This window comes from Schistocerca americana, chromosome 3, assembly GCF_021461395.2.
Source record: "Schistocerca americana isolate TAMUIC-IGC-003095 chromosome 3, iqSchAmer2.1, whole genome shotgun sequence".
Taxonomy (NCBI): Eukaryota; Metazoa; Arthropoda; class Insecta; order Orthoptera; family Acrididae; genus Schistocerca; species Schistocerca americana.
In genome coordinates, this window is record NC_060121.1 from 496,326,354 (window position 1) to 496,341,342 (window position 14,989).

Sequence of the window (14,989 nt, forward strand, 5' to 3'; positions counted from 1 at the left end):
GAGTTATGGGAGCGGGATAGGTGTCGTTAGTTGTAGGCGGCAGAACGTGCGGATTCGCCGGCGCTGGCCGCGATCGGCCGGCGCCGATCATTACCGGTCGGCGGGCTTATTTATCCGGCGCGGCGCCGCGTCGCGCCATCGCCGGCCGTCGCTCGGCTCGCGTTTATCTGGTCGGCGCTGTGCGGCTACCGGCCGTGTTTATCGGTGATTTACTCGCGCGCGGCCGAGTGCAGAGCGGCCGGGCTGTCCGCCTGGGGCGCGCGCGGCTACCGTTCACCGGCGGGCCCTGAGCTATCGCGCGCTGTAATACTCGCCCGCCTGACAAATAACACGCCCTATAAATTCTGGCCGAGGCGTTGTCGGACGCCGGCGATCGGCCGCCACTCGACGAGAGCCAGCGTGGGCAGTCTCCGCCCGCACCGGCACGGCTCGCATTCGATTAGCGCCGCGACAAGGTTAACGCCCACGCAGCGCGCACATATCAGCGAGATGCGTACATTTCACGCTCACACTCATTTCGAGGGGAAAACATTTTTAACGTACGAGAGTGGGTCTTTTTCTCTGCAGGCTATTGTGCGCAATTTTGAGTCTTTCAAAAGCTGCGATATAGCTGCTGATTAAAACAGTGATCCAGGAAGTTTAGAATAATTGGTTTTATTTCCGTCAGTGACGACGAAACTTTTGGTCCCTAGACTACCAGTTCCGGTCAGCAATGATCATCTTCAGATCTGCAACAAAAATGAGAAAAGAAGTACAACTAGTGGACAAATGGCTCTGAGCACTATGGGAATTAACTGCTGAGATTATCAGTCCTCTAGAACTTAGAACTACTTAAACCTAACTAACCTAAGGACGTCACACACATCTGTGCCCGCGGCAGGATTCGAACGTGCGACCGTAACGGTCGCACGGTTCCAGACTGTAGCGCCTAGAACCTCTCGGCCACCCCTTCCGGCAACAACTAGTGGACAGATTATATCTTAAAAACAATAAAATGTGCCGTAACGAAAAATGTGGAAACATTCGCAGAAAACATGACGAGGCATGCTGCTTTATAGCATGCCGTAGTATAACAAAGCCATAGTGCGCTCGTTACAATATGGAAATTTGTGGTAAGGTCTTATGGGACTTAACTGCTGAGGTCATCGGTCCCTAAGCTTACGAACTACTTCATCTAACTGAAACAAACTTACGCTAAGAACAACACACACACCCATGCCCGAGGGAGGGCTAGAACCTCCAACGTGGGGAGCCGCCCGGACCGTGACAAGACGCCTGAGAACTCGCGGCTACCCCGCGCGGCTGGCATCGTTACAAAATATAGACAAAATCAGCTTAGCATTGTCACACACATTTAAAATATAGGTGCAAACTAGGTCACAGTACCGGCGGAGTCGCACTGTCAACAGCGCTACTGCTCGTAACAAACTACAGCACAGTAGCCTCAACACATGTTTGTGCCGTAAGGTCGTTAGATGTTGCTGCTGCAAGTTCACACGTATTTGTCTATTATTAAATTGTAAGGAATGCAATAAATGAAGAGTACAATAGGTAAAGTCTATAGTAGTCTTGCCAAATATTGAAGTTACTCCAGGGATCAAATGTAATAATTAAAATCAAGAGTAAAGTTAAATTTAAAATTTAGAATTTTGAGATTTTCTGGAAGACTGAAGGCTGTGCGTCGGACCGCGCCTCGAACGTGCTCGCTGAAAGTAATTTTTTATTTTTTGTTCTTCTTCTTGCGCATTATCTACGGTTGACATAACTTTCCGCACCCGGTCGCCATATTCTTTTGTCTTGACTTTTCTCAACTTTCATATTCCTTGCTTCCGTTGCCTCCTCCACATCGTTTTGCCAGCTGCGTCTTGGTCGATCTCTTTTCTTCCGCCGGGATGGTATCCATCGTAGTATCCTATTTGGTATGCTCTCTTTATTCATCCCAATCACTTGGCCGAACCACGTCAGCTGTTTTTGTCGAATTTCGTCACATATACTCCTATCCATTTGCATCCTCTGTTGGTTTACTTCATTTCTTATCCTATCCATACTATTACAGCTTGAGCTTCATCTTAAGTAATCCACCCCAGTCCCGGGCTTCTGCTCCACAAAAATCTGCACTCTGTACTGCAGTCTTATAATTCTCTCCTTCGTTGTTCTTCTTATATGTCTGTTTCTCAGAGCAGAGTTCTGAGTGATAAGTCGTACGATAATACTACAATGCCTCATTTAAGGTCACCGGACGAATTATTTATAATCCGCGTAAAAAACCACACTGTTAGTTCTGTAGATGGTGTCGTACTGTTACCAGGTGTTAGTGTGAACCTGTACCCGCCCATGTAAGTCGCGGTGGTGAAATGGTATGTACATCACAATAATATTACTGGAAAGCCTGCACAGTTTCCACAATCGAGTTTACTTCCTCTTTTGTAAGTGGGCGACACCGAGGCATCCTTCCACTGATCTGGTACAGCAGCGCCGTTCAAGAATTTATCTATACAAGAGCTCAGAGCTTCCTCGCTCCACACTTGATGAATACTGCACATATTCCTTCTCGACCTATAGCTCGGTCATTTTCTAGTTGAATCGGTAGTTTGAAGACGGGAAAAAAGTCAAAAAAATTGATTTTTGTTTTATTTTTTACTAAATGTGCTGATTGTGAGTTTCTGAACCGCCAGCTTAATCAGACTAGGAAACATACGTTAATCGCAGTTCCGACTTCGTTTCCCCACAATGCTGTGGTCGCTCTAACAGCTGGTGTTCCTATTTGCTGTTCAGTTGCGTAAAACCTCATGTTTGCAGTGCATCAGAATATTGCTTTCTGTTTAATGTCTAACGTCTCAGTTTAAGATATTCATCGTTAAAGATAAATTAATAATACTTATTCATATTAAGCAACAACGAAGTCCCTGTAGGTGTTCTCATATTCGACTTCCAAGTACAGACATTTTGAATACTTCTTACCTAAAGGTATTTAACCGCACGCGAGTTCACTGATGGTGCGGTTAAGAACATTTTCTTGCAGCAAAAGAAAAACAACGCCCCATATTCCAACAAAAAAGGCGTACAATGGAAAAGTTCCAGCACTAGATAAGAAGATCAAGGATGTACGCAAGCAAGATAATTACATACATTCCATAGGAGTACAGACCATTTTATGAGGAGATGTTGATGAGACTGACAACAGCTACTGCGAAGGATGACGAAAATGATGGAAAGTAATGATTTTCAGAGTAAATTTCATAGATAATACTTTCAAAACCTTTGAGTAGTATGGACGTTTCGTTATTATGTTCTACTATGATTTTTTTCTGCACATATAACTATTGCTGCTCTTGCAATAAGAAGTTTTAATGTCTAATTCACAATCAGTTTGAAGAAGGGAACAAATCGTCGGTGTTTAATATTGTGATGTGTCCTTCAGGACAAGCCAGTTCATCTTCCCAAGTTACCGAGATAGGGGGTCACTGTAAAGAATCTCATATAAAAGTGTAACCTCCCCCTCACTTATCGACCTTAATGACAGTGAAAAATTAAACCGCGTGTACCTAATGGAAATTTGTGAAAAGCAATCGTCACCGAAGTTAATCTGTCGGTAAAGAGGGAGGAAAGGGTTACATCTAAATGAAAGGAAAAATGCAAATGAAACTGGTGGAAATTAATTTTGAAAAGGAGTAAAGTTAATGAAGAAAGTAAATGTGCGGCCGTTACGTTAACAATTAACTAGCGGTAATTAGATATTTGAGATTTGGGGGAAATTACGGTCGCCAGTCCTAAGGACAATTACTATAGTAACTGAAAAAGAAAGGTAATTACACATATAATTAGCACTAGAAGCGTGGCAACTGAAGGTTGACACGTGTAGTCAGAAGTAATAACTTTCGCTGCACTCTGACTTAATTTAACAAAAGAATTAATGAAACCGGAAAACTGAAAGTTAATTTAGTGACTGAAATTAATAGTGAACTTTGTTTCTGAAGCATATCGAAATTCAGTAAAATACAGTTAGTCTTGGGCTACCTCAACAACCATTTCAAAAGCTACTTGAATCTACGCAATTTAGAAATAAGAGATTTAACTTCGAACTTGAATTAAATGATTCTGAACAATTAACAATGGTAAAATTTAGTACGTACCAAGCTGAGCTGCAGTCACAGGTAAGCTAAAATATGCTAACAAAACTCGCACTCTTTGTTTGTGCTCGTGTAATCTAAATATTGTAGCCAGCTATGAATACTTTAACTGAACTCTGAAATTAAAGCAGTGAAATCGAATGATATTACTATAATGCTGGCGTTTGAATTTCAACGACACTCGGGTTCATTTCGGAAAAGGAAGGGACCCTGCTTGGCAATGCAATTGGGACAATGAGCAACAAAGGTTCATGCTAAGTTGCTGTAATTTTGCGAGGCAAATGGAACAATTTGAAAAGCTGAGGTCTGCCATACAGTTCTGAAACATTACGTGCTTTTAGTCTTCCTTGTTGGTTGATTGAAGGTTTGAAGCCGTCGATCGAGGAGGTGGCGACGGTCACTCATTGTCGGCCGTCGCTGTTGCAGAAGCTGGATGTTCGCGCTTTCTTCTCGACACGGTCACCAGAGGAAACGGGCTCTTGATGTGCGCCAGCTAATGCTTCCCGTCCGCGACACCATGTCAGAAACTATCATCGCAAGTCGAGCGCAATTACATGCTGCCAAACCCCGAAAGCGCGGCAACTCGCGGGAGCGTCACACCACACACCTGCTCCACTCGCTACTCCAGCCAGACTCCGTCATGCTCTGCCCGCGCTCCACGCGGCAGAGTTAACACTACCAAAGATCCTAAACACTTTCGTTCTCCACACGACCTATCGATGTATTCGTTCGATAGTATAGTTTTCCCTAGGCCAGACCCAGCGTATAAATACAAATAATATTCACAAAACAAACCAATTATACATCGACATAAGTGCATAAATATATATATATATATATATACAAACAGTAAAACAATTACAATATATAAAGAGACAGAAATGTCATATCTTGAGGTAACAAAACAAGGAAAAAAATAATAGTACAATAGATGGAAATAGGAGGATATGCATTTCCGGCGTTACAAAAGTTTGGTTAAAACAAAATTAAAAGTAAAAACAGGAAAAAAATTCTGTATTTTCCCACGAAAGGAAGTTTTGGATTCCCTTCTCAAACTAGCGATTCAATTTATGTAAAACTGTCCCAGATGTGGAAAAGCCAGTATTTGTCTTTTCGCCTTCGATTAAAACATCTGTCTGTGAAATAGTTTTAGACTCACCCCTGTTTTCTCTCAGTAATTCATCGGAATGGCCCACCAATTGTTTTGTTGGTAGTAACTGTATACTGGTGTGTTCTTTCTCCTTTGCCTTGACTCTTAACAAATTTCCATTGCCTCGAACATCTTGCTCCTCTTAAATGAGTTTTAATCTCAGTGCGCTATCCATCCCATATTCGTACTTTAGCAGACGAAATTGCTTGCCTTGCCACTCTCTCAAATTCCAAGTAGTTTCCTTTACCTTCCTCTGTTTTACTAGCTAACCATTTTTCATACTATATCTTTCTTTGACTGACTGGTACCTGTATTCACTATTTCACTATAGATTCTTACTTCAACCGTTTGTGCCAGGAGCTCCCTCTGGCGCCATTTGAACACTACTTACTACGTTTTGGTATACTTCAACTACATATTTTTCTACGCTATCAGCTACGAGCCTGCCTATGTTGTATGACTTGTATGTAATTTCTGCTGTTTCTTTCTCTGTTCGTATACCTTGCTACTCTGGATGCTTGTAAGGAAATGCTGTTTCACGTTTAATGAAGTAGTGGTTTGAACCAGATGTAACAACTCTATACGGTCTAGTATCATTAATCTGCATGCACGGGATCTGTTTTGTTCTTACGTGACCAACGACGCATTTCAGACTTCTTATGAGTTGCATCCATGTGTAAGTGAGAATTCCTTTGTGTGTATAGTAACCATTAAGTATTTTAAGGTAATGACTTCGACACATTTGGTGTTCTGTGTATATGTAAAGTCGATTATATGCGATCAACGCAGTAAGATGGTTAGACGTGGAGAAGTGGCATAATTGTGTTATAACCTACCAACGGTAATACCGGAAATGAAATTGGCCGAATTGTTAGTGTATCAACGCAGATTGTCCAATGAGCTTCCAAAGAAAGTTGTGGCACAGACAGTCAGGTAACAAGGGGTTAGAACAGCGGTCATAGAACGAGCCAAACCGAAAGGGGCAGGAGACTAATTTCATCCTCCCTACCGAACATTAAGAAGTAAATAGCACACATTGGTCGGACACCTCGCTTAAGTACAGTATTCATAGTGGTACATAACACACAGCCTGTCCAGAAAGTGGACAGTACCTGACTGCCTCAGAGCTCTGTGGTCCGACGCGTCACGATTTACCCTCTCTTAAAATGAGGCAAAATACTGAGCGCAGCGGAGACGTGATGAGGAGTTTAGTCCGCAGTGTGTGAAGGGTGCCCACGGCTTTGTCTCTGAGGTTTCTGATGTATTTGTCGTACCATGACTTGGGAGTACTCATTCAATTTACAGTGAACGTGAACCAGGATATTTATTTCAACATTCTTGATGACTAACTGTTGTCCTTTCATCAAGTTCTTTATGATCCATAAGCTGTGGACACACCTATCTACTATCAAGACGATATCAGCTTTGATCACGGGGCTGTAGGTATACGCTCATGGTTTACGATCAGTGAGACACCCTATCACTCCCCGAATGGCCAGCTAGTTCGCCCGTTCTTAATCTTATGCAAAACGTTAGGAACTACACTGAAGCGCCAAAGAAACTGGTACACCGGCGTAATATCGTGTAGGACCCCCGCGAGCTCCCAGAAGTGCCGCAACAATACGTGGAACGGACTCGACTAATATCTGAAGTAGTGCTGGAGGGAACTGACACCACGAATCCTGCAGGGCTGTCCATAAACCCGTAAGAGTACGGGGGGTGGAGATCTCTTCTGAACAGCACGTTGGAGGGCATCCCAGATATCCTCAATAATGTTCATGACTGGGAAGTTTGGTGACCAGCGGAAGTGTTTAAACAGAAGAGTATTCCTGGAGCCACTCCCTAGCACGTCTGGACGTTTGGGGTGTCTCATTGTCCTGCTGGAATTACACACGTCCGTCGGAACGCACAATGGACATGATCAGACAGGATGATTACATACGTGTCACCTGTCGGAGTCGTATCTAGACGTATTAAGGGTCCTATATCACTGCAACTGCACACGCCCCACACCATTACAGGGTCTCCGCCATCTTGAACAGTCCCCTGCTGACATGCAGAGTCCATCGATTCATTACGTTGTCTCCATACCCGCAACATGTTTCCAGTCATCAACAGTCCTCTGTCGGTGTTGACAGGTCCAGGTGAAGCATAAATCTTTTGTCGTGCAGTCGTGATGGATTCATGAGGTTGTCTCCATGGATTCATGAGGTTGTCTCCATACCTATACAAGTCCATCCGCTCGGTCACAATTTGGAACGAGACTCGTCCGACCAGGCAACATGTTTCCAGTCATAAACAGTCCATAGTCGGTGTTGACGGGCCGAATCAAGGCGTAAAGATTTGTGTCGTGCAGTCATCAAGAGTGCACTAGTGGGTCTTCGGTTCCGAAAGCCCGTATCGATGATGTTTCGTTGAATGGTTCGCACGCTGACACTTGTTGATGGCACAGCGTTGAAATCTGCAGAAATCTGCTGAAGTGTTGCACTTCTGACACGTCGAACGAGTCTCTTCAGTCGTCGTTGGTCCCGTTCTTGCAGGATCTTTTTCCGGCCGCAGCGATGTCAGAGATTTTATGTTTTACCGGATTCCTGATATTCATGGTACACTCGTGAAACTGTCGTATGGGAAAATCCCCACTTCATCTCTACCTCGAAGGTGCTGTGTCCCATTGCTCATGCGCCGACTATAACACCACGTTCAAACTGACTTAAACCTTGATAACCTGCCATTGTAGCAGCAGTAACCTATCTAACAACTGCGCCAGACACTTGTCTTATATAGGTGTTGCCGACCGCAGTGCCGTGTTCTTCCTGTCTACATATCCCTGCATTTGAATACGCATGCCTATACCAGTTTCTTTGGCGTTTCAGTTTATATAGAACACTTGATGAAACATAACACTCCTTTGGTAGCTCTACAATACCTAATCTACAAAGAGTAATTTTAGCAGGATATGGCGTATCGGAAGTTACTGGTGCACATCTTCCTCGTCGAAATGAATCCATTCCCAGGTTTCCATGTTCACTTCACACATTGCTTATCAAATATATCCGGAACATGGTTTGATGTCAAACTACCACGGCATTCCAGCTACCAGTGCCGTTAGCTGGCAGGTTCGCTTCCAAACTGAAAGGGAATATGATTCCTTAGCAGTACATGCAAGCTATCTTCGATCGAATTTCGCAACGATTTGATCATGAATACAGAGACAGCGGCCGATGGGCCGCATGCTGCCGGGCATTGATTTGATGCCGGCCCACCTCTCACCATTCGTTTTTGTAATTTTTTTCCGGCCCACCTCTCACCATTCGTTTTTGTAATTTTTTTTTAATTATCTTTCATTTCATGGAAAATGCAAGTATAGGTAGCACTGCGACAAGGGGATCCGAACACTGAATGATAAGTTGTGTCGCGGCACTCTAGTTTTGAACTTGCGTTTTTGCACATCGATGCAATAGTGGCAATAAGAGCTGTACGTGAGCCTGAAGGAAAGGACATGTTTCTGTAAACATATATTGTTATAATTATATTTGTTAAACAAAACGAATATTTGTGATGTTTAAAAACACACGAAGAGACATAGATAACGGTGACATATGTAATTTAACATAATACACTTGGGGCCGCAAATGTTGGGAAATGACGCAAAAGTGGATGACAGACGTTGAACGCGTGATGTCAGCAGATGACTTTTTGAGGCGATAGGTCTGTCGTATCTTACCGTACCAACGCTAGTCAAATATTCACGTCGATGTGGCTTTGCATCTACGCGCCTGGCTTTCGATCAAAAATGGTTCAGATGGCTCTGAGCACTATGGAACTTAAATCTGAGGTCATCAGTCCCCTTGAACTTAGAACTACTTAAACCTAACTAACTTAAGCAATTTAATGTAAGACACATCGGGTCGCAATTGTCAGGAAATACCCCAAATGCCATAGGTTGAACATGTGACGTCATCAGATGACTATGTTGCCGCAGGCGCAGCGGAAATTCAAAATATGGAGTGTATTTTCAATTGTGTGCACGAACTGAAGCACCAAAGAAACTTGTGTAGGTAAGTGTATTCAAATACAGAGATAATGCAAGCAGATACAATACGGCCCTGCCGTCGGCAACGACTATGTAAGACAATAGTCTGTCGCAGCTATTAGATCGGTTACTGCCGCTACAATGGCAGGTTGTCAACGTTAAAGTGAATTTGAATGTCGTGTTACAGTTGGCGCACGAGCTGTGGGACATAGCATTTCCGAGGTAGCGACGAAGTGGGGATTTTCCCTTACGACCATTTCACGCGTGTACCGTGAATATCAGGAATCTGGTAAAACATAAAATCTCTGACATCGCTGTGGACGGAAAAAGATGCTGCAAGAACGGAACCAACGACGACTGAAGAGAATCGTTAAACGTCACAGAAGTGCGACCTTCCGCAAATTGCTGCAGATTTTAATGCTGGGCCATCAACAAGTGTGAGCGTGCGAACTATTCAACAAAACATCATCGATACGGGTTTAGGAGCTGATGGCCCACTCGTGTACCTTGATGACTGCACGACAAAAGATTTATGCCTCACCTGGGCCTGTCAACACCGAAATAGGACTGTTGATGACTGGAAACATGTTGCGGGTATGGAGACAACGAAATGAATCGACGGCCTCTGCAAGTCAGCAGGGCTCTGTAATGGTGCGGGGCGTGTGCAGTTGGAGTGATGTGGGACCCCCGATACGTCTAGAGACGACTCTGACAGGTGACACTTACGCAAGCATCCTGTCTGATCATCTGCATCCATTCATGTCCATCATGCATTCCGACGGAGTTGGACAAATTCCAGCAGGGCAATGCGACATCCCACACGATCAGAATTGCTATAGGGTGGCTCCAGGAACACTCTTCTGCGTTTAAACATTTGCTCTGGCCTCCAGACTCCCCAGATACCAACATTATTGAGTATATATGGGATGCCTTGCAACGTGCTGTTGGTAAGAGATCTCCGCCCACTTGTACTCTTACGGATTTGTGGACAGCCCTGCAGGATTCATGGTGCCAACTCCCTCCAGCACTACTTCAGACATTAGTTGAGTCCATGCCACGTCTTGTTGCGGCAATTCTACGTATTCGCGGGGGCCCTACACGAGATTAGGCAGGTGACCAGTTTCTTTGGTTTTTCAATGCGCTGGAGCTCGACACGTAGTGAGTCGGGTCGAACCCTAGTGGAGTAAAAATCTCCATCGGTAGTATTTGGATGGAAATCGGAGGAGAGTTCTCCTTCAGATTTTTAGCCTATGTCCTGGATCAAATTAAAAATTCTCCTCAGTGTGAGGATATGTGGCACTGCTGATGGTTTCAAGAAGCTCGGCTGTCCCCATGGTGCTACGAGAGAAGTAGGCTACGTGCCGTTACCTGGCTTTACCCCCTCCCTTCTCTCTTCATCATACGACACAAACGTGACACCACTCTATACGCACATCCAACACAGTCACCTACGCTAAATACATTCGCTTAAGGCCCAGCTCTCACACACCACAAGAAAGAGGCCATTGTGCTCGGAGCAAGAAAACCCTCACCGATCACTCAACTGAAATTGCGAATCGGGCTCGCCCAGCCAACAATGTAATATTGTCTTTTTTTTCTGACACAGTACTGAGTCGCAATGGAACTTTCGTTACGTGAAAGCATCAAATCAGGGCGCGAGTTGTGTAGTTGTGATTTTGTGTCTGACGGGATCTAAGTCGACTAATTTTTAGAGACCTCTGTAATTCGATTTTTGGTTAATGTGAATCTGTCAGAAAAAGGCAATGCTACACGTAATCAATAAAGTATAATGGATAATTCATGATAAAAAAACTATGGTATAATGCAACTGTTGCAGCAGGCAGGGAAGACGTGATTCACCATTACAGTAAGACAATTGACTCTCTAAAATAAGACGATCTCCGACATGTTTTAAGGGCCTCAGAAATCCTAAAGATTTCGGCTGACATGGAATAAATAGCGACCTTGTAAATGAGAATTTGATGTTACATTTATTCAGTGAATTTTGGTTAAGTTACAAAATCCCTGCTGACCGGAAGATCTCAGCAGAAATTTCTATTTTTTTTAATGATTAAGAAATGTATGCGACAATTTAAGTGGTATAAACTTTTTTAATGGAGTTTATAAAATGTACTGAAAAACATTAACTAATCGCTTGAGAACAATGACAGATGTACTCCTCTGAGAAGAAAATAGTTTGATGAGGAATGGACGCTCCCTGAATAATATTTTCAGCAATAAAACAATTTTAGAAAAACGACATGAATTATGCTTTTTTTTGACTTCGAGAATGATTTTAACGGACAGGCTATGGACAATAATGGGAGAAAGAGGATATCCCATAGATCTCGTACAGACAATGAAAAACTTATATGTTGTTGTTGTTGTGGTCTTCAGTCCTGAGACTGGTTTGATGCAGCTCTCCATGCTACTCTATCCTGTGCAAGCTTTTTCATCTCCCAGTACCTACTGCAACCTACATCCTTCTGAATCTGCTTAGTGTATTCATCTCTTGGTCTCCCCCTACGATTTTTACCCTCCACGCTGCCCTCCAATACTAAATTGGTGATCCCTTGATGCCTCAGAACATGTCCTACCAACCGATCCCTTCTTCTGGTCAAGTTGTGCCACAAACTTCGCTTCTCCCCAATCATATTCAATACTTCCTCATTAGTTATGTGATCTACCCATCTAATCTTTAGCATTCTTCTGTAGCACCACATTTCGAAAGCTTCTATTCTCTTCTTGTCCAAACTATTTATCGTCCATGTTTCACTTCCATACATGGCTACACTCCATACGAATACTTTCAGAAATGACTTCCTGACACTTAAATCAATACTGGATGTTAACAAATTTCTCTTCTTCAGAAACGCTTTCCTTGCCATTGCCAGCCTACATTTTATATCCTCTCTACTTCGACCATCATCAGTTATTTTGCTCCCCAAATAGCAAAACTCCCTTACTACTTTAAGTGCCTCATTTCCTAATCTAATTCCCTCAGCATCACCCGACTTAATTAGACTACATTCCATTATCCTTGTTTTGCTTTTGTTGATGTTCATCTTATATCCTCCTTTCAAGACACTGTCCATTCCATTCAACTGCTCTTCCAAGTCCTTTGCTGTCTCTGACAGAATTACAATGTCATCGGCGAACCTCAAAGTTTTTATTAATTCTCCATGAATTTTAATACCTACTCCGAATTTTTCTTTTGTTTCCTTTACTGCTTGCTCAATATACAGATTGAACAACATCGGGGAGAGGCTGCAACCCTGTCTTACTCCCTTCCCAACCACTGCTTCCCTTTCATGTCCCTCGACTCTTATAACTGCCATCTGGTTTCTGTACAAATTGTAAATAGCCTTTCGCTCCCTGTATTTTACCCCTGCCACCTTTAGAATTTGAAAGAGAGTATTCCAGTCAACATTGTCAAAAGCTTTCTCTAAGTCTACAAATGCTAGAAATGTAGGTTTGCCTTTCCTTAATCTTTCTTCTAAGATAAGTCGTAAGGTCAGTATTGCCTCACGTGTTCCAGTGTTTCTACGGAATCCAAACTGATCTTCCCCGAGGTTGGCTTCTACTAGTTTTTCCATTCGTCTGTAAAGAATTCGTGTTAGTATTTTGCAGCTGTGACTTATTAAGCTGATAGTTCGGTAATTTTCACATCTGTCAACACCTGCTTTCTTTGGGATTGGAATTATTATATTCTTCTTGAAGTCTGAGGGTATTTCGCCTGTTTCATACATCTTGCTCACCAGATGGAAGAGTTTTGTCAGGACTGGCTCTCCCACGGCCGTCAGTAGTTCCAATGGAATATTGTCTACTCCGGGGGCCTTGTTTCGACTCAGGTCTTTCAGTGCTCTGTCAAACTCTTCACGCAGTATCGTATCTCCCATTTCATCTTCATCTATATCCTCTTCCATTTCCATAATATTGTCCTCAAGTACATCGCCTTTGTATATATAGGTTCCAAAACAATGATAAACTTAGCTGAAAAACTGAAGAGATAATAATAAATCAAGCATCAGGCAGAGATGTAGCCGGTCTTCGACATTCTTTAACATCTTTAATGAGGATCCCAAAGGAAACGAAAGAATGCAGTACATGAAGATACATAAATGAAAAGAAGCTGTAATCGGAACGCCATGCCATGTGCAAATAATGTATGTCTTAATAGAGAATAAGGAAACAAACTTACAACATTCAGTATTTAGAGTATATGAACTTAGAAGACAGTGCTACATTCAGAAAATATCCACCGCTAAGACTTACTGCTCTTTATGGAAAACCTTCAGTCTGATCAAAAATTGTTGTTGAAGACAAGGCTCTGGAACTAGTCTCCAGTTTTAGATATTTAGGGCGTGATATTAACATTCATTACCAATAATACTGTACACGATAAGATCATTAAATTTCAGCATTTATGTGGAACTCTAAATAAACAGGGAAAGACCTAAATTAATTTCTTACAAAGTAATGGTTGTGCCTGTTTTGCTGATTGAAAAAAAAAAAAAAAGACAAAAGTAGCACATAACCGGCTGAATGAGACTTTTACAATCTGTCAGAAGTTGCTCAAAGAGAAGAGTCAGTACTTAATTTGAACTACAAAATAGAAGGATATAGAAAGACACGGGTGCAACATCTTAATCGTATCGAAGAAGAATTCTAGTCATTTTAAACAAGTACAACCCGACAGGTAGAAGAGAGGTTGGAAGGCCGAGAAAGACTGTCTGAAACATGTCTAGTCGTAACAGGAGTATTGCCTAAACCTTCAAGTAAATATGACGAAGAAGAAGAAGAATGTGATGTAATTACGGGCGCTATGTGAAACGGCAACATGCTAGTCTTATTTGCACGCTATTGATGTTGCAACGTAAATTGCTCTGTGAAGGGTATGTCGAGGTTCTAGCAAACGTGATGAGGCATTTTCTTGTTCGAAGCGCTTAAAGACGGGCATGAACCTCTCTGCTAAAACTTAGTACAACTTGTCATTTACAGGATCTGTCGTTGAAATCGCCTCATTAGTTATGTGAAAAGAAGTATATGGCTGTCACGTCAGCAGTATCGAATAAGGAAGCACAATGTTTAAGGTGCTAAGTTTATATTCGAAAGGACTGAGGGTTTAATTTCCCGTCCGGTCATTGTGATTTATGTTTCTCCCCTTTCAAGAGGAGTTTTGCTTTAAGTGTGTAGTATTTTATTCTTGGCGGGACTTGTTCTGTAATCACGTGTAGTGCTAGCGCAGTCTCTTCTGCGTAGATATCGGATAAATCGCAGGCACTGACTGTATGAGTTGTACTGACCCGACTTTCCTTTGCGAATGTGTTGAGAAAGGTCCCGAAAAACAGAATAAAGTGTGAAAGGCCACGGAGGTCAGTGCGTGCAACAGCCACGCTCGCTGTGTCCCTACCCGGAACGAACTACCTATGTGCGCCGTGTTTCATAATGCTTGACGCTGCTGTTAGCCGGTGAGAAAGTGCCACTTTAATGAGAAACAAAGGCCAATTTCCCTTGCGGAATTCGATTCGCGACCTCAGTGGGTTACGAAGTGGCGCTTCCACTTTCTACTTGCTGTCACAACGGCACGTCTTCACCAGTGGATATTTATACTCTGGTTATTTGCCGATGTGTAATTAGAAACGCACATGTAGCCAATCGTTCGTGCACTTTCTA